General features: G+C 36.1%; 1 pseudogene; it reads right to left on the reverse strand.

The window, feature by feature from the left end:
* Window positions 1–1,707: 1,707 nt before the first annotated feature.
* Window positions 1,708–9,401, reverse strand: LOC120120830 (annotated as a pseudogene).
* Between the last annotated feature and the right edge of the window lie 5,966 nt (window positions 9,402–15,367).

Raw genomic sequence — 15,367 nt, forward strand, 5'->3', positions numbered from 1 at the left:
CACTTTCATGTTTTTGTATTTCTATAAGATGTCCGAAGTCCAAGTAGCATAGGTTCCGGCAAGGACGAATCGTAGTTTAAATATATGCAAGGTTTGTATCCTCCTCTGCATTCACAGCTCTTGATGGTTGTTATAAATATATAAGTTGGTCGGCAATGAGGCCCAGCTCTTAATGCCAAACGTTCTGTTGTGGAAATATTCAGACAGTTGAGATGGGTTTAGTGGTCAGTCTCTTGTGTAGCAACCTTCTACAGTTTTCTGAATTGCTGATAGACTGCAAAACACAATCAAATGATAGAATATTTACATGCATACATGATTGTGTGGCGTAGCATTGAATCAAAGAGCAAAAGCAAACAAAACAAAAGAGGTGTAGAACTCAAGGTGTTTCCATGTTTCATTATTAGACAGCAAACCCCATGCAAAAGCATAAATGTCTTGAGATTTAAGAAACGTACCAAGATCTTATCAAATATTTACACAAAAATGTATTAGTTTCGATTTGAAGAAATTACAAGAGTTGTAATCATTTTTTGTTCTTTTGGCATTTTAATGTACGAGATTGTTTTTGCTACTAGTTTGTTTATGGTATTTTCTATGTTTGCATGACTCTCCAGACAGTGTATGACCATGACACTTTTAGCAAGGATGACAAAATGGGAGATGCAGAGTTTGACATCAGGCCTTACGTAGAAGCCTTGAAACAGGATTTGGAAGACATCCCGAGTATAACCACAATATCAAGAGTGCAACCGTGCAGGACCAACTACCTGTCTGAAGGTTCAAAGCTTGACCTCTGTCGGTTTTTGTATGTTCGGAGAGAAATTAAAGGTTGCGAAACTTGAATTATTGGGTTGTTTGTTTTTTGTAATAAGGAGTTAAGTACAAATTAGATTAGGACTGAGTATTAATACTTTAATTAAAATATTAGCAAAAATAATAATAAATGACGGTAAAATATAAAATTATAGACAATATGATTTTTAGTGTTATATTTTTTTACTTATTTGAATTATGTTTTTGTAATAAAAATTCATTAGATAAATAATAATGATAAAATATTTAGAATTAAGTATAAATATAAAAGATAAATAAATAAATTATCGTATATAGAAGATATAATAAATATTATATCTTAGATAACAAAAATAATTTATATCTTTTTATTATTATGAATATCTATGATAAAAAAATAGATGTCCCTTTTTCTCATATATATGGGATAAGGGGGAGATAAGATAGTAGGCTACCCCCAACACCAGGTTGAGAGTCCATAAGAGACCTCCGAATTATGAAATGCCCTTCGTGGGACTCGATCCCACGACCTCAAGATTAAGAACCTTGTGCTCTACAGTAAATGTGTCACGTATGAATCGAAGCTAATTTCCACAATGTAAACATTTAGTTAAATGTTTATGTAAAATTTTAATATAATTTTACATAAATTATGTAAAATTTAATATTAATTAAAATTAAAATAATACATAATATATTTAAATACACAAGTAATATATTATCAACAAATAGAATTTTTATATAAATAATTTTTATTTAAATATTTAGAATTTCACTTGTTAAAAAATATAGAACAATGACAATTTGGTATAATATACATTTCAGTAATCTTTTATTCCTTCAATCAAACACTGTAATCTTACATTCATGCCAAAACAACCAAACACAGTAATGTAACATTCCCAATAATCCTATTCACTGATAATCTTTTATTCTCACCGATAATCTTACATTCAATTAACCAAATGCACCCTTAATCCTCAACTATAACACCAGCAAGTGGAAAGTATAGGCGGATCAATTCCTGGAAGGAAAGCTTCTCTCACCTCTTCTTGTTTTTCTTCCTTCCTTTAACTTGTTTCTCTAAATTTCTGAGCCTCTGATTGATGGTTGAAGGAGGAGGAGTTCCTTGGTTTGACGCTTTTGTTGGTTCAACAGGCAATGAGGTAGACTGCTGTGATGCTGTTTTGGCTTGTTTGAGTGTTTGTTTCAGAGCCGTATACAGATCGATACTAGGCCGCGGTGTAGTAACGGCTGGTTGCAGCGGTATTTCAGGAACACCTAAAGCCTTCTTCACTCCAGGAGCCTTCAGCACTGCAAATTTAAAATTTTCAAAGAAACTCGAAAAAGCAAACCGCTTCTCATGGTATTCACAATCAAATGTTAAATAGATTGATCACATGAAATTAACCGACTCACCTAGTCCGTATGTAAGGGAAAACAAATTTGATGTGATCCAATAACAAAATATAGCCTGCCGAGTGAAGTGAGATGAAAATTATAATCAGTAAGTAAATATTTGGCATTATTTTCCAAAACCAGCTTGTTAGTGTAGGCAATACAAATGTACTCTATGAGCTTGTTAACTAGAACTGTAACATACGCAATGACCCGTTCGAGTTGGAAAAATCTTAAATGATATTGGCAGCTGATGGTACATGCAACAACGTGCGCAAGCCGGGAAAGGAAGTGGTGACATACCTTTGGGAAACTCATGGTAAACAGAACTGTAAGAGCAGCGAGGACCCGAGAAACATTTTTCATAGTTTTAGCAGCAGGATTCCCTTCCATGCGTTCTTGCATGTTGCACTACACAAAGCCGTTAATTAAAACCGATTTAACAAAAGAAAGGCATACAGAATGTTGCTCGATGCTTCAATTTATCAACAAAACAGGAAGCTTACCTCCACCGTTATCAAAAAAGTCAGTGCTGTCAAAGCTGGAAAGATGTATAAACTGTCCGGGGTGCTGAGGTCTGTAAACCAGTCTGCTCCACCATACTTAAATGATGGCATTTTCTCAGCCATCGTCCATATCTGGAGTAAAAGATGGGTCATCAGATACAATTCTAAATGTACCCCATTCAATCTAAAAACCAAACCAGAGTGAGTTACTGCAAAAAAAAAAACGTTTTTCTTACAGCCAGGAAAAAGCTGACAAAGATGAGCCCCTGAATAAAAAGCCCTTTTAGCGGTGTAAATGGAGTCACACCATATCTGCAATTATTTAACACAAACAATGAAATTGTCAGATAAAATCAGTAAAAAATGCCATTTAGGTCATCGACTATATCAAGCACATTTCTGATCAGTCAAAACCTAGAGAATACCACCAATCATCTAAAACAACTCATGTTTAACTTCTACTTCATGTGTATAAAATAAATCCATTTAGCATCCTCCCAGACAGATTTCATGGTAAATGCTAACATAAAGAACCTATCATGACTTCAGACTAATACGGGGACCTGGAGCCGTTTATTATGGAGAGGGATAAGAGCATTATAGATTAATTAAATCACATTTCAATCAATGTGAAGCTACAAGCATATTTTCCTTCAACAGAATATCCAAGTGGAATTAGAAACCAGTGCCCTTCGAAAAGTTAAGAGATAATAGCATGAAAAGCCAAATTAACAGATTTTTGTGATTCAATCATGGAACCAAAGGCTATGGATAGAGCGTTCCGCAATCCAAATCCACGCAAGTAGAAGCAATTTCCAGCATTTTGCGTTCCTGAATTGTCAATTCTTTTGATTTGAGATCTCCGTTTACCGCGATTTATCAAAACCCTAGATCGATCCGCCGCCGCCATCAAAGCTCCATCTTGTTCTCTCTCTTCCAGAGAGGGAGGAGATCGAGTGATCAATAAAAATGCAAGACATTCCTTCTACGGTTGAGGAACAGTTGTTTTTGAAAGCGATCAAGGAAGAAAGCCCCTGGGAGAATTTACCTAAACGACTTCAGGTCAATATTAATTCTGAAGAAGAATGGCACCGAAGGGAGTAATTTAGGATCAGCTAGTTTTAGTTTGAATTTGAACGGGCATTGCTCATTTTATGGCCATTGCATTGGTTTGGTTAATTGCTTTTGGTCTTACCGTGTTATTAAAGAACCGTTATGTAACGCTGGTAATATTGTCAAGGCTTTCAAATTTCAAATTCCCCCAGGCATTTTTGAAAATTTTTCTCTCCTCCGACTTACACCCGTTGTCCGCCGCCGTCATCAGCCACCCGCTGTCGTCGTCGCCGTCAGACGCCGCACTGGCCGTCACGTCCGGTGGCAGTTGAACACCAAAACTTCCAGGTTTTTTCGACTCGACGCCAGCATCAAGGATCTAGGCTTCGTTTCACCAAGGAGAGCCTACAACTCGGTGGATCTTGGACGTGGCCCTTCGACTTTTAGCTGTTGGCGAAGCTTCTTCTTTCTTTTTCTCCGACGACGGCGTGATCTATAACATCAGTATAGTCATTATCTTTGCTTTCTCCATCTCCTTGTGTCTGTTGTCTCACCACAAAGCAATCAAGTCAGCCACGTTCGCCGCTGATCTTTAGCTGCAGTTTTGGTTCTGTTCATCACCCTTTCTTCCTTTGCTTTTCTTCAACGATAAAGCAACACAAAAGAAATGAGTTCCCGGAAACTTGAAGTGGGTCTTGCTACCCCTCACCATTTCAAGTCCTCTCGGCAAAAGCCAAGGCTAGCTGCAGAACATGCTTCGGCTTCGCAGTTTGTGGAGGCGGGGATTTCCAAGATACGAACTGCTATTGTGGCATTTGATCGCCTTGTTAATTCCCTAGGTTCACTTAAAGACACCGCTGAATTACGTGACAAATTGCATAAGACAAGGCTTGATATTGAGCAGCTCGTTAAAGAGTCTTCAGCTAAACTAAGGGAAGCAAGAGAAGCTGTGCAAGATGCAGAAACCTTAAAGAAATCTATCGATGACAAGCTTGCAGCTGGGAGGGAGACAACAGATTCATCTTCCGTACCTAAAGAAGTTCGTCCATCAAGTTATGATGTCCATGTGCTGGAGGAAAAGGTGACCAAGAAGCGCGAGGAAGAAGATGAGATGAGGGTTGAAGCCGCAGCTCTCGGGGCTAAGGCTGGCCGTCAGTCCAATAGTGGGGATAAAGAGGCTGGAAAAAGTTTGAAAATTCCGGATAAGAAGGCGAATCGAGTGGAGATTTTGGTGCCGAAGGTTACAGAATCGGAGCTTCATAAACAGAGAGTGGAGCACCAGGCGCCGACTTTGAAGATAGCGGCGGGGGAAAAATATGAGAGGATGCTGTTGGAGTCCACCTCAAAGGGGTGCAGTAATGATAAGACTGGATGCTACACGTTATTTATTGATAACTTACCAGAGAACATTCACTGGAAGAGGTTTGGATCTTTATTTCGCTCCCATGGTCGGGTTCTAGATGCTTTCATTCCTAAAAAAAGAAATTTGAAGGGGGTTCGCTTTGGTTTTGTTCGCTATGCTACAATTGAAGAAGCAAGGAGAGCGATCTCAAATATGAATGGCTCTCGTATCGACGGTAGCAAAATTGGTGTTTCTTTCGTTAAATTCAAACCTCGACATTCCTATTGGAGGAAGTCCTCGACATGTGTTCTTCGCAAGTCCGGGATGGAAGATGTTTCGAGGAAGAATTATTATAAAGTTGAAGATGTTATAGATGAAGAAAAACTTCAAGTGTTGAGCAATTGTCTAGTGGGGTGGTGCAAGGTCTTTGTCAAAATTGGTCATCTCGCTAGACAAATGCAAGCGAAGGGCCTCACTGGCTTCACCTTAATGAGAGCTGCTGGTAATGCGATTTTAATGATTTTCGAAGACAATGCTTCATTGAGAAGTGTGAAGAACGATAAATCAAAGATTCTCGCAGAGTGGTTCTCCATAGTCGAAGCTTGGTCAGAGAGTTTGGTAATGGAGTGTCGTCGAGTATGGTTAGTTTGCGAGGGTGTTCCTTTTCACGCATGGAATTGGGATACTTTTAAGAACATTGCTTATAAGTGGGGTTTATTACTAGCTATCGACGAAAGTTGTCAGTCTCCATCATCCTTTGATCGGGCAAAAATTCAAGTCCTCACAAAGGTTGATGCGAGAATTAATGCGATGGTGGAATTGAAGGTTGGTGACAACTTCTTCAAGGTCATGGTGCATGAGATAGAACCTTCATTCAAACCAAACTCTTGGGCTCTTGAAAAAGACGAGTCTCATTAGATCTTGTCTCTTCAATTGTGGTTGTTTTAGTCTATATGGTTGTAGGTGTTGCTTTTAATTTATATTATGTTCTGTTGCGCTGTTTTATTCCTACTGTTAGTGGTGTAATTAGAAGTAAGGTGATTAGACTGTGGCTTTGGATAAGGTCATATGAGGTTAAGGTGTTTGTTGTAATAGTGTACATCACCATGAGAGGATATTCTGTGGTGTCTTTTGTATCGGGTATTTTATCAATAAAATTTGAGGTACTCTTTTCTTCCTTCCAATGTTCGTTAACATACCTTTAGTATGTGAACGAATACGAAGGGAGTTTTTAATGAGACCTCCAACTTCTATAAAAAAAAAAACAAAGACTATGGAATCTATTACAACCAGTGTTTTAAAAAGCGCGCCTGAGGCGCTAGGCGAGGCGAGGCGAGGCGTTTAGAAGAAAGCCTCCGACCACCAAGGTGGTGGCGAGTACATGAGGCGGCGATTCAGTCATCGGAGGCGGCGAGAGGCGACAAGGCGATGCTTTTAGCGATTCACGTACGATTACCCATTTATGTTTTGAGGAGACAGTATTAGGTGGAGTTCCAGGACAGCAGATTGTGTCGGGGGTTTGTATTGATGGGAGAGAGAGGAGTTTAAGCATGGGGGTTGTCACCTTGGGCCAAGATAAGGCTGATCAAGAAGATGGGCGCAATGTTAAAACAAGTATGTTAGAAGTTAGTGGGCTGCCAGTTGGCAGTGATAATAGGACAAAAATAAGTGGGAAGCACGTGGGTCTGGAATCGAGAAATACAAACTTCTCGGATGATTCTGCACATTCGGTTAACTATGGTGTTGCACCTACTTCAATTAGGAAATCCAACCATACCGGGCCTGTTAAGTGGGTTGGGAATGAGAAGTCTATTGGGGGGCAGAATGGTGAGTTGCAAACTGAAACGGATGATGTTTTGATCCAGTGGCAGTCTGTAGGGCCGAGTAGGGGTGACGGGGATCATGGTGTCAATACAATTATTTCTGGAATCCAAGAGAGGGGGAAAGGTTATGTGGAACTCAAAAGAAGCGCCTCGCGTACGTGAATCCCTCACCTCAAAGCGTCTCAAAAATTGAGGCTCTCGGGTAGCTAATCGCCTTGGAGCGCCTCGCGCCTTTTAAAACATAGATTACAACAAGTATGGCCTCATCCGAATGGAAAAGTGGCTTACTCGTTGAAAAGCTTTTTCATTTCATTTTGACCATCAGCCATTGACAAGGAATCATTACCCTGCAGAAAAAACAAGTAGAAATTTGTAGAACTTCATATTATCATAAAATAAAATAAAATAAAATTGTCCATGGAATCTGAACATTCTCCACGATCATGCACAACACCTAAAAAACAGCATGCTGTCTAAAGAATATAGATGGTTCAAAATAATGACAAAACTATAGTTGAAGCTGGCACCAGACCTGGCTTGCCATCCGCTCCTTGATTTCCTCCATGCGTGGCCTCATTAGCTGCAAGATAGACACAAATTACTAAATACGGAGATCAATACTTAAATGAAATAGCAAGATTCAAGTTAATCAATCTATTAACAGTGTCTAAGCTGCAAAACTACTCACAAGAAGAAAGAATATCTAGAAGAAGAGCCATACATGCTTCTTTGTCCATGCCAAATTAATAGTTTTCTTTTGGTATGCATGCTAAAGCAAACTATAATATTCTTTTTTTAGGGTACCAAAATGTACAAGTCAAGCAGAGGCAGACTAAAGTTTTTAGAACTAGAACACTATGGTTATGTCTCTCAGTACTTTCGTTTGGTTATGACCATTAACAATGTTGGCAGTATAATTACTAGACTAGAACACAATTTGCATCGCCAAATTATCCAGCATATTCAGATTATAAAGCTTTAATTCCTAAAAAAACGCATACTAATTATAAAATTATGCCATGTGTGTAAAATCAGGTGAAATGCATAAAAAAGGAAGTGTTTACAGAGCACGCAGGAATAAAATGAACATAAGGATGTAAAAAGTAAAATCACACACCGTCATTTTTGTGGTAGCTTTAAGTTGATTTATCAAAAGTGGAAGAGTTGAACCACGAATCAAAAGTGTCGTCACTACTATGGAAGCCCACCTGAAATCAATAGCAAACTGATATTATTAAAAGAACTAAAAGTTAAATCTCAATTACAATTAATCAAAACCTCAAGATTCGCATAAACCAAGAGGTCAGACTCAGAATATTTCATAAGACATTTGCAGATTCACATCAGGATTCAATTTCATCATTAATCCAACCTCATAAAAGAATAAAAGGCCGATTGATTGACTAGAAACTTAAAAGCGCTAGTATAATGGAATGATAAAGCATGCAAGTCTAACCGGTGTTCACCGACAGGAATCCTTATATTTATAGCGCTGGTAGTTTATGTCGTCCCCTTTTCATCATCTAAAAGTTGGCTGGGGTAGATGGTCTAAAGAATCAGTTTTGAAGCAACTAACTGAACTGTTACATTAGAGATTCGCTAGTTCAACAAAATGGATGAAACCATTAACATCGCACATGTTGTTCAAGTAAATGCAACAACTTACCAGTTGAAGCCCGTAAAGGAATGAACAGAATCAATAACATACTGCAACGTAGCAACAGGCAACCAACAATCAGCAGCAGCAATGGCAGCCTCATTCACAGCAGGAACCTGAGCCACGGCTTCAATGGCAGTATCCTTAAAAGCTTCTGCAACATCAGTCATAAGCTCGACCTCTTTAGCCCCATCACTAGCCATAGTTGACATGTACCGACCAAAACAGATCCCCGTGCTAGGAAGAAAGCTAGTTGGGAACATCTTCTATCTTGGAACAACACACCAAACCCTGAGGATGGATTACTAATCCCAGTTCCAAAAGATCTCTGCTGACCCAAATTACCCGGCTTTTGTTGCGATTGGGACTCGTTTAAAGGATGAGACTTAAGCTCATCATCAAGGGAAATGTAGGCAAACGATGGTTGATATCGTCTAGCTATTAGAGTTGCTCTTCGGGAAAGGCTACGGCTAAACGCCATTGATACGAAGAAGAAAAATTCCTCTAATCAAATAAAAAAGGAAAAAAACAATTGAAAGTTTAAAAGCATAACCAGATCAAGATAAATACATTAAAAATACAAAATATTGACCTTTTATACCAATCAAACAAAACAACTCCAATAAGAATGCTGATGCCAGAATCTAGGACCTTAAAGAATAAAACAGAATAGAAAGAAATACAACAATACTGGAAAGAAGAAGAAGAAGAAGAAGAAGAGAAAACTCACCGTTTCAATCTCTTTTGTTCGAAACAGAGTGTCGCCCTTCGAACAGAACAGGGTTTAACTCCCCGGAAACAGCTCTTTTGTTTGGCCGCAATGTAAGAGTCCCTCTTCGGGGGTAATCCCGTCCTCTTACGGTAGATAGAATAGGCCGCCTTTGTCAAATTTGGGTCCAGGTTAGCCCAACTACTGGCTGTCATTTGATATTTTATTGCCTTGTATATATGTGTTTCTTTTTTATTATTTAGTTAAAATAATTTTATTTTATATACATATATAACTTAACATTTGAATAAATATTAGTGGGACCCAATTAAAAGTTGGGTAATACCTAAAGTTTTATTTTTGGTACATTTTAGTATTTGAACTTTTAATTTTTACAAAATCATATCTAACGTTTAATTTTTATTTCGTTTTAGTACTCACCATTAAAATCTTAACAAAGTTGGCATGGCACAATGTGATACTTTTTTAATATTTTTTCAAATTCTATGTCAATAATCAAACAACATATTTTAATTATTTTTTAATTAACCAATAAGATGACGACATGTGTTACCACCCTATTGAAATAAAATAAACACATTTTTGCATTACCATAGGACTTAACCAACACTCTCATAGGGTCGGGTTTTGGCCAACCTGACCCGGTCCGAAAATTTTACATCTTTCACCCGACCCGACCTGAAAAATATATACCCTCCATTGTAGGATCAAGTCATTCATTTCTGAACAACTTCCCAGTGGGTCACCCATCAGTAGATTTCCCTGGTCCAAGCACGCTTAACTACATAGATCTGAAGCGAATGGTCACCATTCCTTCTTAAAACCAATTAGTGATAAGTATGTGGACCATTTTAACCTTATATCTTTGTAGTGGGTGATCATTGGGTTCCCCAAGCCAAGGTGAAATCTTGTGGGGCACCCCCCACAGTTCACCATGGTATTGCAGAGCCCCGCGTCTATAGCGTGTTGCAAGCGGGCCTAGAGGCTTCGCAAGGCACACGTGGGCCTCGACAGATTGGACAGTCACGTACCGATATCGCGCCCATACACGATAGGATCTCTAAGGGTGATCGCTGGACCCCATAACCCAACATCCATTCGACCCAAACCCGATCCGATTTTTTGAGATAAAATCCGAATCCGATCCGACCTTACCCGAAATAAAAAAAATATTATTTTTATTCAATAAAAACAATGATTTAATTGAAAAATAATAATATGTTGAAAGGTATTATTGTAATTATTCCTAAATATATAAGGTAAAATTATTTTTTTAGGCCGGATCTGATATTTTTCACTCTAAACCTGAATCTGACCAGACCCGGATCATTTTTTTTTTAAATGACTCGATCCAATCGATCATATCGAAACCCGTTGAGTTTGGTCTATGTCCATCCCTACTCTCATAGCAAAGAGACAAAGGCTTGGTCGCTGTGATAAGTAAGTTGTTTTATACTATTTCCCCACAACTTATATTTAATTTATACTTCGTTATCACAATAAAACAATAAATTTTAATTAAAACTAAGAATTAAACTTAAATAATAAAATAAATATAATTTTTTAATTAAGCTAGTCTATAAAAGTTATATTTTAAAAATATGTATTTAATTATTTGATTTATATAATTATTTAATTAATGACTAAATTATTAAATTATTTAACAATATAAATCATTTTTATTAAAAATTATATAAAAATAAATAAGTAAAATAAATACGATTTTTTAACTTCATAAAAATCTTCTATTAATTTAATAGTAATAAAATAAATATAAATGTTAAATTATTTATGATAAAAATAATTTTTAATAGTTATTTAATTTGAAATATATATTATATTATATAATAAATAAATCATTTAACTTAATTTTTAAAATAATTTAATATATATTTTTAAAAAATAAAATAGGCAGCCGGACCCACACTACCTCGGTAGTCTATTTGATTTTCCGTTCAAAGATGGATTGTTTTCTGTTTCATGCGGGAATGTCTCAGGAAAGGCGGGTTAATATACGGCTAATATATAGCATTACCGGATACATTAAAATGTATTTAATAAATTCGGTTTAGCGGTACCTATTATGTTGACAACTAATAATGTTTTAGGTAGAAAATATGAAAAACTATTAAAAAATTTGGTAACCGGTAAACTTTGGTTATCGGTAAGTATCTATCCTTTTTATAAAAGTGTCCATACGTTTAACATATCAAGTAAATTTTACCGGTTTTGTCATAATGAATCTGGTTTTGTCATATTTTTACCTGTTATATTGTAAATTATCTATCCTTTTTATAAAAGTGTCCATACTTATTTCACTGTGAAAATATATTTATTATTATCTTTAGTTAATATTGTTAAATTTAAAATCTAAATAATATTTTATAAAATATCAAAACAATCAAATAATTTTTTGTGTAAATGAAATTATTAAATTAATATTGTAGGTGGAAAACATGAAACACTATTAAAAAAATTGAAACATAAATTACATAACTTTCAAAAAAGTATATATCATTTTTATAAAAGTGTCCATACTTATTTCACTGTTGAAAACATATTTATTATATTTGGTTAATATTGTTAAATTTAAATTCTAAATAATATTTATAAAATATCAAAACAATCAAATATAATTTTGTGTAAATTAAATTATTAAATTAATATTGTAGGTGGAAAACATGAAACACTATTAAATAAATTGAAACATAAATTACATAACTTTAAAAGCAGTTTTAAATCCTAAAAAGTGTCGATACTTTTAAAAATATATCGATCCAAAACGATATACCAGGTAAAAATATGATAAAACCGGTAACAAAATGATAAAACCGGTAAATTTAAAAGTGTCGATACGTTATATAAGGATCGACACTTTGTGAATTTAAAAGAGAAGCAGTTATAGCGCCTATAATGTGTCGATACTTTAAAAAAATATATCGATCCACAACGATATAACAGGTAAAATATGATAAAACCGGTAACAAAATGATAAAACCGGTAAAATGATACCGGATATATTGAAAGTGTCGACACTTTCGTAAGTACGTGTAATAAATTATCGACACTTTCAAAGAAATAGGTAATTATCCTTTCGAAAGTATCGACACTGACATAAAAGTATCGACACTTTGTATTTGTATCGATTAAATATAAATAACATATCCGATGAAAATATAAAGGCCATAGCTAAATATCCTCTGAAAAAAGATAGAACGGACGAGTTTTTGAAATCGAAGAGTAATTGTTGCTGCATTTCAGAAAGCGTTTCTAAAGCGAAGTTTGTTTGTTTGTTGCTGCAGTCGAATCGAAAAGTATGTTGTCGAAACCCTAATTTTTATTATTACAGTAATCGCGATAGGGTTTTTATGTGTTGTTTGGGGTTTTGGAGTAAGGAAGCATTTGGGACCGATTGCAGGTAGAAATAGATATTCAAGGAAAAATATAAATGTCGATACTTTTATTAAATATTATAGGTAGAAAATGATATTATAGGTTGTATAAATGTGCCGACACATTTGGTGTGGCCATTCAAATTCTTTTGAAGAAAACCGTTTACCACAAGAGTAGTTATCTATATTTGTATATTGAAAAGTGTATGTAACAAAATAATTTGATTTGCGTAAAATATATGAAGGAAAAATGGAGTCAATGGGTTGGAAAATTGTTGGTGGAGCAGATGACTTTGAAATTGAGGCCGAGACTCGAAAGCAACCAAAGGGTGGATATGTACTTCTAGTAAGTATCAATGTCTTTTTGTTATTATTGTTGAAATGGTAATTGGATTAAAGTATCGATAAACTTTAAATTGATTACAAATTTTAAATGTTAACAGTATGGCCGAATGCAAAAGGATGAAGGGAGATGGCACACAGAGCGGTTCGGTATGTAAAATGAAATTGACATTGAGTAGTATTAGTATTTAGTGTTAATGTATTGATTAAGAAACGTTTATGTTTAATATTAGGTGAAAAAAGATGTGAGGTCCAAATGGAATTCAATGAGTGATGCTGAAAAGGAACCTTACATCACACAGTCAAGGAATGATAGTAAAGAATACAAAGAACGGAGGAAAGCACATGAAAATAAGGTATTCATTAAACTTGTAATACGTTGATACAAATATATAAGAACTATAACATTATATATTGTTAAAAAATGTAGGAAGTGTCGACAAGATGCAGCATTAAAAGGGTGAATTTATTAATTAAACACCTTAAGGAGAAGGGTCAGTTGAATGTGCTGGGAGAAATAGGTTTTGGATCGTTGATCGGAGTAAGGGATCGACCTATTCGGAGGGAATTGTGTCGATCCTTGATGGCACAATTTGACGTCAGTCAATGTATGGCTAAGTATGGTGATTATTCATTCCCTCTGGGGGTATCGACTGCTGCAGCCGTATTGGGGGTACAAAACAAAGGCAAAAGTGTTATAGAAGTCTGTAGGAGTAAGAACTGGAAAGCACTTGCCTCCAAATATGGTTTGAATCATAAGGTGACATATACTGAAGTTGAAGAGGATATCAAAAGTGGATCTTACTTGGGGGATGAGCTGAAGGCCCGAGTTCTATTGTACCTTGTCGGGATATTTCTTTATCCAACGAGTGATACGTCAACGAACAAGGAATATATGAAGCTCATTTGCGATGAAGGCTTGAAGGGTGAATTCAATTGGGCTGAATATATCCATTCGAGATTGATTGAATCAATAATCACCTTTAAAAAGGGCAGCCAGAGATACCTCAAAGGGTGCATAGCAATCTTAGAGGTAAATGAGTGAATCACTTTTTGTGTTTTTATATAAAATATAAATTTTATTATAAATGCAGGTTGCACTGTTCGATTTTTGGTCGGGCTGTGAGGCAGTGCCGGCTTATGAAAGAACCGGAGTGGCACGCATCCGTGCATGGGGGAAGGAAGAGGTGGTTAGAGTGATGGTGAAGTTGAAGTTGGATAGAGAGAAGAAGCAAGAAATGGTAATAAATGTAATTAAATAATATTAAGAATATAATCAATGTCTTAATATTGTAATTTAATTTTTTGAAGGTTATTGGCAAGGATGTAGAGGAGGCAGTGGAGGCAGAGGAGAAGAAAGGAGGGATGGTTGTATTGGGGGATGAAGGTGAGTGGGACGACAGTGAAGCAAAATAGAGTAACTTCGACATTTTGATGTCTGAATGGCTGATATCAAAAAAATCCAATTGAAATCATGCAAAGACAATCAAGAGTCGAAGAGAAACTTGATCAAGTCGTAGAGAAACTCGAGAGAGTCGAAGATACACTCGAGAGGAATAAGGGGGTAGTGGAAGGAAAAATAGATGGAGTGGTGAAAGAAGTAGAGGTGTTGAGGGGTGAAGTGGTGAAAGAAGTTGGGGTGTTAAGGGGTGATATTAAGATGGTGACGGGAGAAAAATTTGAGGGAGTGGTGAAGGAGGTTGTTGATTTGAGGAGTGAACTTACGGGGGTGAAGGGGGTGGTTGATAAATACTCGGATGAAGGAGCTCAATTGAAGGGTGAAATAAAAGATATGAAGAGCTATGTAGAAAAAAAGTACGATGAACTGAAAAAAATATGAAGAAGAAAAGAGGGAGGAGGAAGAAGAAGAGATGGAAGAAATGAGGAGGAAGGAAGTCGATGTCATTTATACACCGGAGAGTGTTATAGCAGCAGTTTTGGATTCGGAATGTCCTGCACCCAGAAGAAGAAGCAGAAGGTAAGTTTAATAAAAGAATACTTAATTTGATTTTTATTATGTTGTTGTGACAAAAATTTGTATGCAAAATTGTAGGTTGAAAAAGCGGATATTCCAACCGGAATTGATGACATCGAAGCTGCAATTTGTGATTATTTATGGAATAGCGAGTTAGAATCGGGGTAAGTGAAATATATTGTTTGTGAGTGATATTTAAATATTTCATGACAAGATATTAATCCTAATGATTCATACAGATATTCTGTAATATCAATGGGAAATCAATTCGCTACTGTATACGACGTTGCAACGTTGAAGCCTACGGAATGGGTTGGCGGTGTGGTAAGTAGAAAGTAGAAATAAATAAAACTT

This window comes from Hibiscus syriacus, unplaced genomic scaffold (assembly GCF_006381635.1).
Source record: "Hibiscus syriacus cultivar Baekdansim isolate YM2019G1 unplaced genomic scaffold, ASM638163v2 tig00110348_pilon, whole genome shotgun sequence".
NCBI lineage: Eukaryota > Viridiplantae > Streptophyta > Magnoliopsida > Malvales > Malvaceae > Hibiscus > Hibiscus syriacus.